Raw genomic sequence first — 16,695 nt, 5'->3', positions numbered from 1 at the left:
CTGAGGCAGGAGCATGGTTGATGGTGGCCATGGCCAACCTTGCTGAAGTGGAAGAAACAGAGAAGCAAGGTGAAAATAGAATGGGAAAGACTTTTAGATGATTGCAACAACTTTGCATTTTAAACTCAGTGAAATATTTTAAGCAGAAGAGTTACATAGCTGAATCAATTAGGCTTCCCTCTTGTTAATAGACTAAAAAATAACAATGGTAGAAGTAGGGAGACCACTCAGACTACTTCATCACCACTTAGACTACTACATCAGTGTAAGCAAGAATTAACTGTAGCTTTAACCAAGGTTATAGCAATGAGAATTAGATCATTTACAAACACATTTTGAAGATAGACCACTTGTATTTTTGATGAATGAGATATTCACATGAATAGTGGGAGAGATAGAAGTCAAGGGTATCTTGAGTTCAAGCTTTATTCCCAAGATCTGAAATTGCATTAGATTTACAGATGGGGGCCGGGCGCTGTGGCTCAAGCCTGTAATCCCAGCACTTTGGGAGGCCGAGACGGGCGGATCACGAGGTCAGGAGATCTAGACCATCCTGGCTAACCCGGTGAAACCCCGTCTCTACTAAAAAATACAAAAAAATTAGCCGGGTGAGGTGGCGGACGCCTGTAGTCCCAGCTACTCGGGAGGCTGAGGCAGGAGAATGGCGAGAACCCAGGAGGCGGAGCTTGCAGTGAGCTGAGATCCGGCCACTGCACTCCAGCCTGGGCAACAGAGCGAGACTCCGTCTCAAAAAAAAAAAAAAAAAAAAAAAAAAAAGATTTACAGATGGGAAGCATTTAGTATAATTAGGTTTATGTTGACATAACATTAAAAACATCAATTGGTTAAAGTAGTAGACGAAATGTACAGCAAAATAGTTTACATGCTAGCATGTGTTCATTAGCTTGTCACTAGATTTGGAAATTCATAAAGCACAAAAGGCAACTGATTTTCAGGAAAAATGAATCAGCACTTTCTATGTACTCTCAATTATTTCTACAACATTAAATATCAACAATATGTTGCCGAGTTCAAAAATTATGTAACTAGTTCAGCACTTTATCTAACTCTTAAACAAGGTAATTATCTTGATACTTTTATTTTTTATATCCATATTCAGCTTATGTAGTCTTAATTATTTCCACAACATTAAATGTCAACAATATGTTGCTAAGTTCAAAAATTATATATCTAGTTCAACACTTTAATTCTTAAACGAGGCAATTATCTTGATACTTTTATTTTTATGTCAATATTCAGCTAATCCATAAGTCATGTACATCTTACCTTTAAAATATCTTCTTCATATCCAGTGCAATCTTCCTGACTCAATATTCTACTGTATCTTCTGGATAATAGCACAGTTGTTTCCAAAGCAAACTCCCTGCCTTCATTTCTTCTCCAGAGAAGCCAGAGTGATGTTTATTTTTTAGAAAGTACATAAGATCATGTCCTTTATTAAAATTTTTATAAAGTTCCCTTCACTTGGACTGAATTCAAATATTTCATCATAAACTTCAAAACCCAGCATAATCTTCTTTTCTCTCCAAATAAAAAATTATCATACTGTGTTTCCCCCTTGCCTCTCAGATGTTCTAGTGTTCTCAGTTTCCACAATATAAAAACAATTCTTGCTTTAGTGAGTTTTCACATGGTTTTGTTTATGCCTGGACTTGTCCGTAATGTCTTTAGGTAGGTGAACATGCTTTAGCTTTTTTTTTTTTTTTTTGCGTTATCTTTAAGTAGGTGTAAATGTTTTTGCATTTTTAGACCAAAATTAAAAACTTACTTCCTAAGAGACAACTTTTATGACCAACTGATTTAAATAATAACCACCCCTCCTTTGTTGTGTTCCCAGATATTCACATTTATTTACCATACTTCTGGGGAAGAGAAGATACCAGACTGTCCAGCACTAACTCCTATGAGGGACTCACCATCATTAAGGTATCATCCGAGTGCCGAGATAGAGTTGGACTGAGAATGAGACATGATTAATTATAGTAAAGATTCTACTAAAAATGCTAAACTGAGCGTTCTGCCTAAAATTTAATTCTTACATTTCTGAAATAATGATCATTAGATATATACAAGCACATTTCATTACCTTTAAAAACTTTTAGTAGGTTTCCTGGTTATTGAGAGATGAGAGCTAAACTTATCTTTGAATAAATGTTATTACTTTTGGGAAAGAAAACAAAACAATGTAAAACAAGCAAAATCACTTTAATGGAACTGTTTGCTGTGCAAGCTAAAATTCATTTTCTCGGTCAGAAAAATTCCAATCAATGAGAAGATAAGAAAAAGGAGGTTTTTCTTTCTTTTAGGAGAAAAGCCTGCCTGAGATTATGTTTGTTAAAAGGATAGTTATTGCTGTGAGATTGGGAAGAAAGTGACGACTGTTTCTCTCTTCTTGGTGTTCGCAGGATTTGCGACCAAGATTTTAGTTAGGAAGGATATAGTTGAGGGTAATATTGATAGAAAGGCTAAAGAGATAGGAAAGTGGGAGAAACCCTAGAGAGACAGTTGGCACATTTGACAGGTATCAGTGAGAATCATAACTGCCTTAATCACTCCCTATTGTGATGTAATTCTGTTATCATCAAATTTCAGCAAAGTTTTGAAAACATTACAATCCCTTATAAGATGAGCCTTGGAGATTTAATAGATGGCCACGAATGCTGTGAAAGGCTTTAGGGAGAGATAAAGCAGCTCACAAGCTGCCAATCCTGTGATCTTTATGAAATACACAGGAGAGTTGCAGCCATCAAGTACCTGTTCACTGACAGGTGGCAGGAAGACAAGCAGGACAGCTTTGTAACGTGTAAGCATTGCTTAGAAAACACTTCCCATACGTGTGCAAGGTAATGAAAGAGGGAGGAATTCATGAGGTCCAGGAAGATGAAGAACAGATTAATATTACTTAGGGACTTTAAGAAAGGAAAACTAAAAGTCTAGAACTATCAGAGACCAATAGCTTAAAGAAGGAACTGTGTACTTGATTTCTGTGGTATTAGGTTTAATTATAAATGTAATATTTTCTATGTATTTGTTTTATTTATTCTTATATCATTTTGTTAACATGTAAAATATGTTAAAATGTCACACACCAATTATGTTTCATAATTTTAACATGATTCTTTGCCTAATAATACCTTAATGCCCTTCATTTAGGAAAATCCTATAGTCTCCTCTTTCCCATGCTTGGTCCTCTGAGATTGTGACAAAAACTGCTTATATGAAAAATTATCTCTTGCAAAATATGAGCAGCCACACTTCTAGCATTAGTCTTTGAGAATTATACATTACACGGTATAGACTATGCATCTATTTATGTAATTTTAATGAAGCCTATTTATATGTATTATTTAAAAGAAAATGATGGCAAGTTTAAATTTTTTTAAAAAGTGATTTTTATAAACACATAATATTGTACATTTTTATGGCATACATGTAATATTTTTACAAACACATACAATGCATAATAATTAAATCAGCGTAGTTAGGGTATCCACCATTTCAAGCATTTATTATTTCTTTGTGTTAGAAATATTCCTAATTCTAATTTTGGTTATTTAAAAATGTACAATAAATAATTAATTATAGTCCCCGTTGTGCTACCAAATATTCTGTCTTGTTAATTCTAACTAACTGTATTCATAGCCATTAACCAACCCTCTCCTATCCGCCCCCTCTCTGCTACCCTTCCCAGCCTCTAATAACCATCATTCTACCCTATTTCTATGACTTCAATGTTTAAAAAAAAATTTTGTTTGCACTTATGAGCGAGAACATGCAAAATTTGTCTTTTGGTGCCTGGCTTATTTCACTTAATATAACATCCTCTAGGTCCATCCACGTTGTTGCAAACAACAAGAGTTCATTCTTTTTAATGGCTGAATTATATTCCATTGTGTATATGTATTAATACTATATATGGGTCACATTTCCTTATTCACATCTGGGCTGATTTCATTTCTTCGGTATTGTGAAGAGTGCTGCATTAAATATGGGAATGCACAGATCCCTTTTATATGCTGATTTCCTTTTCTTTGGACATATACCCAGTGTTGGGATTGATGAATTACACGGTTACTCTATTTGACAGCTTTTAAGGAGAGAGAATACAGGAGAAAACCTTGGCTATTTCAAAAACTCTACTATTTTTATACAGGGTTTTATGTCTGGCAAATATTGAACTCTGTGCCTACACATAAACAGTACATAAGGCCCAAAGTATTTTTCCTATCTACTTACAAACATATTTTCTTCTAATTGAGAGGGTGTATAGGACAATTATTACTAGTCTGCATTTCACTTTGTTGGCTGTGTAGTAGGAGATTACTAACCTGAATCCTAGGATTAGATGGTACACCACATGCTTTTTGAGAATAATGAGGTTTCATTTTTATAGCAATATTTCAGTGGAAATTTATGAAGAGTGGATCATTAGACAACATTTAGGCAGAATTATATACATTCCTTATGAGAAAAAAAGTATGTACTTAGACTGAAATTCTAAAATCTCCCAAATTCATTCAATACATGAATTCAACACAAAACTCATATGATGTTATACCTATAGCAAAAGTGGTTGATTTATTAGATTTTGATTATATAGGACCCAAATTGTAATGCAATTTTAAAAAAGACATACCACACTTCCAATCTAATATATGGATTTTGTAACTAATTTGACAAAAGTGAAAGCAATTAAGTAAAAAACACTGCCGAGGCGCGGTGGCTCACGCCTGCAATCCCAGCACTTTGGGAGGCCAAGGCAGGTGGATCACAAGGTCAGGAGATCAAGACTAACCTTGCTAATATGGTGAAGCCCGTCTCTACTAAAATTACAAAAAAAATTAGCCAGGCGTGGTGGCAGGTGCCTGTAATCCCAGCTACTTGGGAGACTGAGGCTGGGGAATGGCTTGAACCCTGGAGGCGGAGGTTGCAGTGAGCCAAGATCATGTCACTGCACTCCAACCTGGTGACAGAGCGAGACTCCATCTCATAAAAAAAAAAAAAAAGAAGAAGAAGAAGAAGAAGAAGTAAAAAACACATAAATTGTGCACAAAATTAGAAAACATGAAAATCAAAAAAGGGTCAATGTCATTTTCATACTTCATTACTCTTTTTAGAGTTTTATCTTTTATCTTTTCTCCATTATATATATCAATGTGTGTGTTTTTAAGTACAATGTTTTCTTCTGAGTGGAAACCTCTCTACGTCTTTTTTACACTTGGCACAATCTTGTAAAAATCACAAGCTCATTTTTTGACTGACTTTGTCCTAGAAAATAATTTGCAAATAAACAAAATTTTTTTTCTGAGTGTGTCATGTAGCTAGAGGGATGCCAAACAGGAGTTCATATTTACATACATTTTGGGATTGCAGATTAAGCTTCATTGTTTTTAGATGGAGGTTAGATGGAAGTGTTATGTTAAGGAGGCAAATTAAGCAATCCAAAAGTCTTAAAAACAGACTGCATCAGATTTCTTTAATCTAGTGCCATTATCATTATTATTTTCAACATACTAATCTGAAAAAGGCTTTACCTAAGTAGAAGTACTAAAAGATCCTATAGTGATTCTTAGGTGGAATTATAATTCGCACTTGCCTTTTAAAAATTTTCACTAACGTGGCCGGGCGAGGTGGCTCACACCTGTAATCCCAGCACTTTAGGAGGCTGAGGCGGGCAGATCACTTGAAATCAGGGGTTTAAGAGTAGCCTGGCCAACATGTTGAAACCGTGTCTCTTCTAAAAATTACAAAAATCAGCTGGGTGTGGTGGCACGCACCTGTAATCCCAGCTACTTGGAAGACTGAAACAGGAGAATCACTTGAAGGCAGGAGGCGGAGGTTGAGGTGAGCCGAGATCATGCCACTGCACTCCCGCCTGGGCGACAGAGCGAGACTCTGTGTCAAAAAAGTAATAATAATAATAAATAAATAAATGAGAAATTTTCATCAATGTTAATTTTACCTTCTTTTTTCCCACAATATCATCCCCTGTCTCAGCTACAACCTCTGTGAAGTGTCCATTTCCGGAAACTTTCCTCAAATCACTATTCCCTATCTTTTTCACTTGTTTACCCTTGCAGTGTACCACATACCCTTTGAGGGACAGATTCTCTAAAGATTTAGAGCTATGAATACGAAATGGATAATTATCCAAGCAATTTATGTAACACTACAGTTCCACTCAGGTAAAAGTGCATTTGCTTTTCTGTTTTAGTTCATTGCAGGGCATATTTCAAATCAATACAAAGTGTGAGGAATATGTGCCTTAGGAAAAATAGCTCTCTTTAGTAATGTCTGGATATATGTTCATCTACAGATGGGTCCATAGAAAAGAGTCCATGGTATTTTGTTTATGAATGTTTAGTCTGGGCATAGTAGCTCATGCCTGTAATCCTAACACATTGGGAGGCTGAGGCAGGCGTATCACTTGAGCCCAGGAGTTCCAGATTAGCTTGGGCAACACAACAAGACCTCATCTCTACAAATGATTAAAAAATGATGCAGGTATGGCAGCATACACTTATGGTCCCAGCTACTCAGGAGTCTGAGGTGGGAGGATCTCTTTGGTCCCAGAGTTCAAGGCTGCAGTGAGCCGTGATCATGCCACTGCACTCCTGGGTGACAGGAGCAAGACCTTGTCTTAAAAATAAATAAATACATAGATAAACAAATAAATAAATAAATATTTAAAATAAAATAAAGTTCAAAGGAGAGCTGCATCAGAATACAGTTCTTATCCAGAAAAAGACTAGTGTACACAAATATGAATTTAAGAGAATATACGTTGAAATGTAAGTTATTTATTACCATAAATATGAAAATTGTATTTCTAATTATATGTGTCAAAGTGAAAAATATTCACCTCAGAAAGGCTCATTTTTATTCTGAAACTGGAATTAAAGTCACCAATCTTCATTTCACTATCACTGAGATGATAGCAAACAGATGCAACATATTTTGCCAGTAACAAGGTAATTATTTCAGTTTTTCATATTATTTCCAATTTAACCTCATGAATAAATCATTTATCTACATTGTTTTTATTTTTTCATAAAATTTTTCTGCTGCCTATTTAAAACAATTCAATATTCAAAATAATATACAAAAGCACTTTCAGTCAGTTGACTATATAATTTATGGTAAAATGTATTTCCATGATTCTGACATGTTTTTAATTTAAATAATGGTCAATATATGTGGTGGCTACTCTCATTCAGATATAGTAAAAGTTGCTATACATAGGTTACTTAATTTAATTCTATCCATAACCCTATGAAAGATGCTTTCTCCTCATGTTATGGATGGAATGGTGAAGTTATCTGAGAACACTGAGTTTAGGTAGAAATGTAGCGAGCTGTAATTGGAACAAAATTTGTCATCAACATTTTTTATTCCTGAGAATTTATTCACCAGTACATTTTCCAAATCACTGCCTGACAGAGGCTCTCTTAAGTCAACAAATTAATTAGGATAAACAATTTCTTCACCTATAATAATTTTTAACATTAGGAAAGAAAGGTGGAATTGCAAATCCAAGATGTCTACTATGTGGTGAAATCTGCTGAAGAATGAGGAAGGGTGTGCCTAGAGAGAGCACACACTGAATAACAAAAGATATGCACAGAGGAGATAAGATATGCAAAGGTAATTGCCATGATTTGGAGATCGACCGAGGTCCTTAATCCACTCATTCTTTGTGGGTTCTTGTGTTTTATAGAGTCACACTGCACAATTATTATATTTCAAAATATCCCTCCTTATATGTAGATACTTAAAGTTGGCTTTTGTAACCTATAATCTGAACGGTCCAAAAAAGACTTCAAAATTTAAAACATAAAAATAAATTGAGGAGAAATACGAATTTCTATTAAATGGTGAAACAAAGGGCAGGTAACCATGAACTAAACCAAATGGGCTGCAAATGATGAACAACCTACAATGGTAATGGTTGTGATGGTTAATATTGACTGTCAATTTGGTTGGATTGAAGGATGCAAAGTATTGTTCCTGGGTGCATCTGTAAGGGTGTTGCCAGAGGAGTTTGAGTCAGTAGACTGGGTGAGGCAGACCCACCCTCAATCTGGATGGGTAACATCTAATCATCTGCTAGCATGGCTAGAATAAAGCAGGCAGAAGAACGTGGAAGGACTAGACTGGCTGAGTCTTCCAACTTTCAACATTCTCCTGTGTTGGATGCTTCCTGCCCTCAAACATTGAACTCCAAATTATTCAGCTTTTGGACTCTTGGACTTATACCAGTGGTTTGCCAGAGTATCTCGGACCCTGCAGACCAAAGGCTACATTCTGGGCTTCCCTATTTTTGAGGTTTTGGGACTTGGACTGGCTTCCTTGCTCCTCAGCTTGCAGATGGCCTACTGTGGGACTTCATCTTGGGATCGTGTGAGTCAATTCTCCTAATAAAGTCATCTTTATATATACACATATTTCCCATTAGTTCTGTTCCTCTAGAGAACACTGACTAATACATACAACAGTTATAGAAGAATAAAGAGAAAAGAGATTAAGCAAATAGTGAGGGACTGGAAGAATCTTGGAACATGAGGAAGAGGAAAAAAGCAACAAACATATGAGCTATAATAGCAAATCAATTAAATGACTTAATATTTACCTTATCCTTCCTTGATACTCCCTAGATAACAATTCCTAAATAAGTTTGATCTAAATTTTACTAGCTAATCTTCATTCATTCATTCAATTAGTGTAACCAAAATTTATTGAGTACACTAAAATGACAGAGTCATGCTCTGTATAATGTTAAAAACAACAACAACAACAAAACTGCTTCTGTGGGGAAATACATATTGACTAAATCATCAAACACAATAATCTGACATTGCAATGACACAACTGCAGCTAAGGAGAGACATTAGGTGCTATGATCTCACTACAAAATTCAGGAACGGGTGCCCTTCTGTTAGAATAAAGGACAATGATTTTCTCGGTGAATAGAGTGGGAGAAGTACTCAACATATGGAACCAACATGCATAACTCTTTACAAGAACAAATATAATTATCTGAACTCATGGGAAGCCAGAATAAGTAGAAAAGAGAAATAAAAAGAGAATTATGAAGCCGGTGATAGTTGGGAAGGACAGTAGGAGTCAAAGCAAGCAGCAGCTTGTAACCTTCCTAATGAGAATGCATTGAGGTTTTACAGAGATTACTCTGAGTATATTGGGGAAAAGCTAAAGAAATTATCCACTTGAGAGAGAGCGGTAGTTTAGAAAACATATTTGGTGGTGGAAATGAAGATATATGAACAGAATAGAGAGCTATATTAAAGATATGATTAGTAGAAAACAACAGGGACATATGTTTCGTAAAGAAGTTTCCAAACAATATATTTAGGTAGTGATATGGTTTGGCTCTGTGTCCCCACTCAAATCTCATGTCAAATTGTAATCCCCACATGTTAGGATAGGGGACTGGTGGGAGTTGATTGGATAATGGGGGCAGATTTCTTCCTTGCTGTTCTCATGATAGTGAGTTTTCATGAGATCTGCTTTGCCATGATGAGACGTGCTTGCTTTCCCTTTGCCTTCTGCCATGGTTGTAAGTTTCCTGAGGTCTCTCAACCACACTGTTAAGTCTGTGGAACTGTGAGTCAACTAAACCTCTTCTTTTTTCATAAATTACTCAGTCTCAGGTAGTTTTCTATAGCACTGTGAGAACAGACTAATACAGAAAATTTGTACCAGGAGCAGGGCACTACTATAAAGATACCTGAAAATGTGGAAGTGTATAAGTTTCCTTTCACACTGCTGATAAAGACATATCCAAGACTGGGCAATTTACAAAAGAATGCGGTTTATTGGACTTACAGTTCCACATAGCTGGGGAGGCCTCACAATCATGGTGGAAGGCAAGGATGAGCAAGTCACATCTCATGTGGATGGCAGCAGGCAAAGAGAGAGCTTGAGCAGGGACACTCCCATTCTTAAAACTATCAGATCTCACGAGACTCATTCGCTATCATGAGAACAGCACTGGAAAGACACATCCCCACAATTCAATCACCTCCCACCAGGTTCCTCCCACGACATGTGGGAATTGTGGGAGTTATAATTCAAGATGAGATTTGGGTGGGGACACAGAGCCAAACCATAACATTCCGCCCTGCCCCTCCCAAATCTCATGCCTTCACATTTCAAATTCAATCTTGCCTTCCCAACAGTCCCCCAAGTCTTAACTCATTTCAGCATTAACTCAAAATTCCATAGTCCAAAGTCTCAGCTGAAACAAGGAAAGTCCTTTCTGCCTATGAGCCTGTAAAATCTAAAGCAAGGTAGTTACTTCCTACATACAATTGAAATACAGGCATTGGGTAAATACACCCATTCCAAATGAGAGAAATTGGCCAAAACAAAGGAGATACAGGGCCCAAACAAATCCAAAAATCCGACAGAGTAGTCAAACCTTAAAGCTCCAAAATGATCTCCTTTGACTTCATGTATCACCTCCAGGTCACGCTGATGCAAGAGGTGGGTTTTCATGATCTTGGGCATCTCCACCTCTGTGGCTCTGCAGAGTACAGGCTCCCTGCCAGCTGCTTTCACGGGCTGGTGTTGAGTGTCTGTGGTTTTTCCAGGTGTAAAATGCAAGCTGTTGGTGAATCTACCATTTTGGGGTCTGGAGGACCCAGTGGCCCTCCTCTCATAGCTCCACTAGGCAGCACCCCAGTAAGGACTCTCTGTTGTGGCTCCCACCCAACATTTCCCTTCTGCAGTGCCCTAGTAGAGGTTCTCCATGAGCACCTCACCCCTACAGCAAACTTTTGCTGGGGCATTCAGGCATTTCTATACATTTTCTGAAATCTAGGCAAAGGTTCCCAAACCTTAATTTTTGACTTCTGTGCACCCACAGGCTAAACACCCTGTGGAAGCTGCCAAAGCTTGGGGCTTTCATCCTCTGAAGCCACAGCATGAGCTGTACCTTGGCCCCTTTAAGTCATGGCTGGACCAACTGTGACACAGGGTACCAAGTCCCTAGACTGTACACAGCATGGTGACCCTGGACCTGCCCATATTTTCCTCCTAGGCTTCCAGACCTATGATGGGAGGGGCTGCTGTGGAGACATCTGACATGCCCTGAGACATCTTCCTCATTGTTTTGGGAATTGACATTCGGCACAAATTTCTGCATCTGGCTTGAATTTCTCCCCAGAATATGGGATTTTCTTTTATATCACACTGTCAGGCTGCAAATTTTCCAAACTTTTATGCTCTGTTTTCCTTACAAAACTGAATTCATTTAACAGCACCCAACTCACCTCTTTAAAGCTTTGCTGCTTAGAAATTTTTTCTCCCTGTTACCCCAAATCATCTCTCTCAAGTTGAAAGTTCCACAAATCTCTAGGGTAGGGGCAAAATGCCGCCAGTCTCTTTGCTAAAACATAACAAGAGTCACCTTTGCTACATTTCCCAGCAAGTTTTCATCTCCATCTGACACCACCTCAGCCTGGATTTCATTGTCCATATCATTATCAGCATTTTGGGCAAAGCCATTCAACAAGTATCTAGGGAGTTCCAAACTTTCACCCATTTTCTGTCTTCTTCTGAGCCTTCCAGACTGTTCCAACCTCTGCCTGTTACCAAGTTCCAAAATCACTTAATTGCACATTTTCAAGTATCTCTTCAGCGGTGCCCCACTCTGCAGGTACCCATTTACTGTATTAGTCCATTTTCACACTGCTGAAAAAGACATATCCAAGACTGGGCAATTTACAAAAGAATGAAGTTTATTGGACTTACAGTTCCACATGGGTTTGGAGGCCTCACAATCATGGCAGAAGGCAAGGAAGAGCTAGTCACATCTTATGTAGATGGCAACAGACAAAGAGAGAGGTTGTGCAGGGAAACTCCCATTTTTAAAACCATCAGATCTTATGAGACTCATTCACTTCGTGAGAACAGTGCAGGAAAGACGCACCCCTATAATTCAATCACCTCCCACTGGGTTTCTGCCACAACACATGGGAATTGTGGGAGTTGAAGTTCAAGATGAGATTGGAGGGGGACACAGCTAAACCATACCAGGAAGCAACTTTGTAACTGGGTAATGGGTAGATGTTGGAACAGTTTGGAGGGCTCTAAAGAAGACAGGGTGATTTGGGAAATTTGGAACTTCCTAGAAACTTGTTGAATGGTTTTAGCCAACATGCTGATAGTGATATAGACAATGAAATCCAGGCTGAGGTGATCTCAGATGGAGATGAGGAGCTTACTGGGAACTGGAATAAGAGTCACTCTTGCTATGCTTTAGCAGCATTTTGCCCCTGTCCTAGACATTTTTGGAGCTTTGAACTTAAGAGAGATGTAGGGTATCTGGCAGAAGAAATAAATGGTCTGAAATTAGAATGTTATTTAAAAGGGAAGAAGAGCAAAAAAAAAAAGAAAGTTTGGAAAATTTGCACCCTGGTCATGTAGTAAAAAAAAAAAAACACTCATTTTCTGGGGAGAAATTCAAGCTGACAGTCAAAATTTGCATAAGTAATGGGGAGCTGAATGTTGATAGCCAAGACCACAGGGAAAATACCTCAAAGGCATTTAAAAGACCTTTGCCACAGCCCCTCCTATTACAGGCACAGAACCCTAGGAGAGAAAAATGGTTTCATTGACCAGGTCCAGGGCCCCACTACTCTGTGGCGCCTCAGAACATGGCACTCTGTATCCCAGCTGCTCCAGCTCCAGCTGTGGCTGAAAGGGGCCAAGGCACAGTTCAGGCCATTGTTTCAGAGGGTGCAAGCCCCAAGCCTTGGTGGCTTCCATGTGGTGTTGGGCCTGAAGGTGTGCAGACGACAAGAGTTAAGATTTGAGAACCTCTGTCTAGATTTCAGAGGATGTACTGAAATACTTGGATGTCCAGGCAGAAGTCTGCTGCAGGGGCAGGGTCCTCATGGAGAACCTTGACTAGGGCAGTGAAAAGGAAAAATGTAGGATTGGAACCCCCACACAGAGACCTTACTGGGGCACTGCCTAGTGGAGCTGTGAGAAGAGGATCACTGTCTTCTAGACCCTGGAATGCTAGATCCACTGACAGTTTGCACCATGTACCTGGAAAAGCTGCAGGCACTTAATGCCAGCTTGTGAAAACAGCCATGGAGGTTGTACCCTGCAGAGCCATGGGGGCTGTACCCTGCAGAGCCAAGGCCTTGGGAGCTCACCTCTTACATCAGCATGCCCTGGATGTGAGACGTAGTCAGAGGAGATTATTTTGTAGCTTTGAGATTTAATGACTGCCCTGTTGGGTTTCAGACTTGCATGAGACCTGTAGTTCCTTTGATCTGAACAATTTCTCTGTTTTGGAATGGGATCATTTACTCAATGCCTGTACTTCCATTGTATCATGGAAGTAATTAACTCATTTTTGATTTTGCAGGCTCATAGGTGGAAGGGACTTGCCTTGTCTCAGATGAGACTTTGAGCGTGACCTTTTGTGTTAGTGCTGGAATGAGTTAAGACTTTGGGGTACTGTTGGGAAAGCATAATTGGTTTTAGACATGTGAGAAGAACATGAGATTTGGGAGGGGCCAGAAGTGGAATGATATGGTTTTGCTCTGTGTCCCCACCCAAATCTCATTGTGAATTATAATCCCCATGTGTCAAAGCAAGAGGCTGGGGTAAAGTGATTGGATCATGAGCAGAGCATATGGACTGAGAAAATAGTAATTTTACAGTGGAAAGGTCTGGCAGTATTTAACCAAGTGATCAAAGATAACATCACTGGTAATAAGCCATGTTGACATCATGTATGCTTTGATAAAATGTGACATCTCGGAAGAAATCACTGGAATTTTTTCCATAAAACCCCATAATCATAAGAAAACACAGACAAACTAAGAAGTGTTCTAAAATTACTGACCAATACTCTTAAAAAGAATTAAGGACACAAAAAACAAAGAGAAAGACTGAAAAACTGTACCTTATCTATTTCATTATGCAAGAAAAAAACCTAATGCAGTCTGTAGTGTATTGAGTTTTCCAGATAACGTAAGTGACAGTAATTCCTTAGCTGAGACTAAGCCAATAGAAAGTTCTAATTTAATGTTTGTTATTCTGTACATGAGGGAATATCCTGTTACCTTGGGTGTTATATTGCTTATAAGGATGATTAGTGGAGTAGAGAAAATTTGAAGGATAATTATTTGATGGAAAATTTAGTGGCTTAAGTAATATGTTAGAAATGTGGCACAGGTTTTTAAATCTGGTTAAAATTTCTTATTTCAAATGTATAGTGGGATTAATTTATGATACCTTTAAAAAAAATCGATACCTTGCACCTATGATGTAAGTACAAAAGGAGCAGACACCTGTGTTCAACCATACTCATGTGAGTATGCAGCCACATGAATGTGAACAATAGGGAGACTAGCCGAGAGAATTTTAGCTTATTTGCAAGTAAAATTATATATTACAGAACCTAAAGTGTTTATGAGAAGAAAGAGAGAACAGCAAATATATAAGCTAGTTAGACTTAGCAATTAAATATTGGCTACTTACAAGAAAACACATTCAATAATATTGTTATGATATGATAAGTCATATCAATAATATGATATGACTTCTCAGTGGTGAAGAAATGGAAACAATAATTTTACACAATGATTAATAATACATTCTTTTTAAAAAAACATTTTATTATACTTTAAGTTCTGGGATACATGTGCAGAACATGCAGTTTTGTTACATAGGTATACATGTGCCACGGTGGTTTGCTGCACCATCAACCTGTCATCTACATTAGGTATTTCTCCTAATGCTATCCCTCCCCTAGCCCTCCACCCACCAACAGGTCCCAGTGTTTGATGTTCCCCTCCCTGTGTCTATGTGTTTTCAGCGTTCAACTCCCACTTATGAGTGAGAATATGCAGTGTTTGGCTTTTCTCTTCTGTGTTAGATTGCTGAGAGTGATGGTTCCCAGCTTTATCCATGTCACTGCAAAGGACTTGAACTCATTCTTTTTTTATGGCTGCATAGTATTCCAGGGTGTGTATGTGCCACATTTTCTTTATCCAGTCTATCATTGATGGGCTTTTGGGTTGATTCCAAGTCTTTGCTATTCTGAACAGTGCTGCAATAAACATACATGTGCATGTATCTTTAAAGTAGAATGATTTATAATCCTTTGGGTATATACCCAGTAATGGGATTGCTGGGTCAAATGGTATTTCTGGTTCTAGAATCTTGAGGAATTGCCACACTGTCTTCCAGAATGGCTGAACTAGTTTACACTCCCACAATAGTGTAAAAACATTCCTATTTCTCTATATCCTCTCTGGCATCTGTTATTTCCTGACTTTCTAATGATTGCCATTCTAACTAGCATGAGATAGTATCTCATGTGGTTTTGATTTTTATTTCTCTAATGACCAGTGATGATGAGGTTTTATCCATATGTTTGTTGGCTGCATAAATGACTCCTTTTGTGAAGTCCATTGTCTCCATTTCCTCACCACTGAGAAGTCATATCATATTATGACTCCTGAAAGCTCCAGGTGCTGTGATTTGAAGACCCAAGTGAAAAAAAGATTAGCTGATGGAAACTGAAAAAGCATGATATACTTCCTCTCCATGCCTAGTCATTAATGTCAAGACTATCACTGGGATGTTAATAACATGCAAAATTGAAATTTAAGATAAAATAAAATTTGATCATTCTGCTTTATATATACAAGTGGATAGTAACCAATGAGATATACCTATGTTGCTATAATGGAAGTTGGAAAAAACATAACTGAAGACAGTAGTCAAGAAAAATAAAATTATTTCATTGAATTTATTGTCCAACAAGTTGGTTTTATTTATAAGGCTTTGGTAAGAAGTATAGAGGTAAAATGGTGAAAAGCAAATTTTTTAACAGCAGAATCAAAGAAGTAGGAAAAATATTATAAAGAAAATAAACTTTAACATATGATTTGGATAAAAGAAAAATTTCTTAATGAAAAATGTACAAATAAAAGATTACGAGATTGTGAGAATAATTGAAAAATGTCACTGCGTGTGGTGGCTCATGCCTGTAATTCCAGTACCGTGGAAGCCTAGGCAGGAGGATTGCCTGAGCCCAGCAGTCTGAGACCATCCTGGACAACATAGCAAGACATGCTCATCTCCCATCTTTAAAAACAGAAAAAAAACCAAACCTGGGTTTGAACCTCAGTGCAGCAAATAAAGTCATTATTTGCCAAATGTATGGAATATGTACATCATGTAACTAATGTATGGAATATACCTAAAACATGGAATGTATTACATTGAGTAAAAACCTTCAGTTATAGCATGTTTTACTGGGAGATAATAATGGAAAATTCTAATATGTGAAACCACTATGTCTGTTACCTAAAGTCTTCAGATGACAGACATAGTGGCTTCAAATATTGAAGTAGTAGATTATCATTGCCTTCTTAGGTTTCTACTACAGCATAAAAATATCGTATTTTTATCAGGCATCCCTTCATTACACTGAAATGGAGAATAATTGGCAATGTCAACCCAGCTGGAAGCTGTAGCCTGTCAAGCATTATGGTCACTGAGAGTATTAGTAAACTAGTGACTACATAAATTCTGTCAGTATTTGAATATTACTTATAGGCATGAATTAATTAACAACATTCCTGTAGTTAATATCATAACCTGTAAGTGTTAAGAGTTAACTCT

The 16,695-nt window shown here is 37.7% G+C and overlaps 1 long non-coding RNA gene across 1 annotated transcript in view; it reads left to right on the top strand.

Annotated features, from left to right (window-relative positions):
* LOC117063402 overlaps positions 1–16,695 on the top strand; it is a 56,570-nt gene that overhangs the window by 20,762 nt on the left and 19,113 nt on the right. Inside the window, exon 2 of the long non-coding RNA XR_004428906.1 lies at positions 1,859–1,947. This is a non-coding gene — a long non-coding RNA (uncharacterized LOC117063402). The remainder of the gene's footprint in view (positions 1–1,858; positions 1,948–16,695) is intronic.

The sequence above is a fragment of the Trachypithecus francoisi genome, unplaced genomic scaffold (genome assembly GCF_009764315.1).
Source record: "Trachypithecus francoisi isolate TF-2019V2 unplaced genomic scaffold, Tfra_2.0 Lachesis_group18, whole genome shotgun sequence".
Taxonomy (NCBI): Eukaryota; Metazoa; Chordata; class Mammalia; order Primates; family Cercopithecidae; genus Trachypithecus; species Trachypithecus francoisi.
This window is presented reverse-complemented; position numbering and strand designations above follow the sequence as displayed.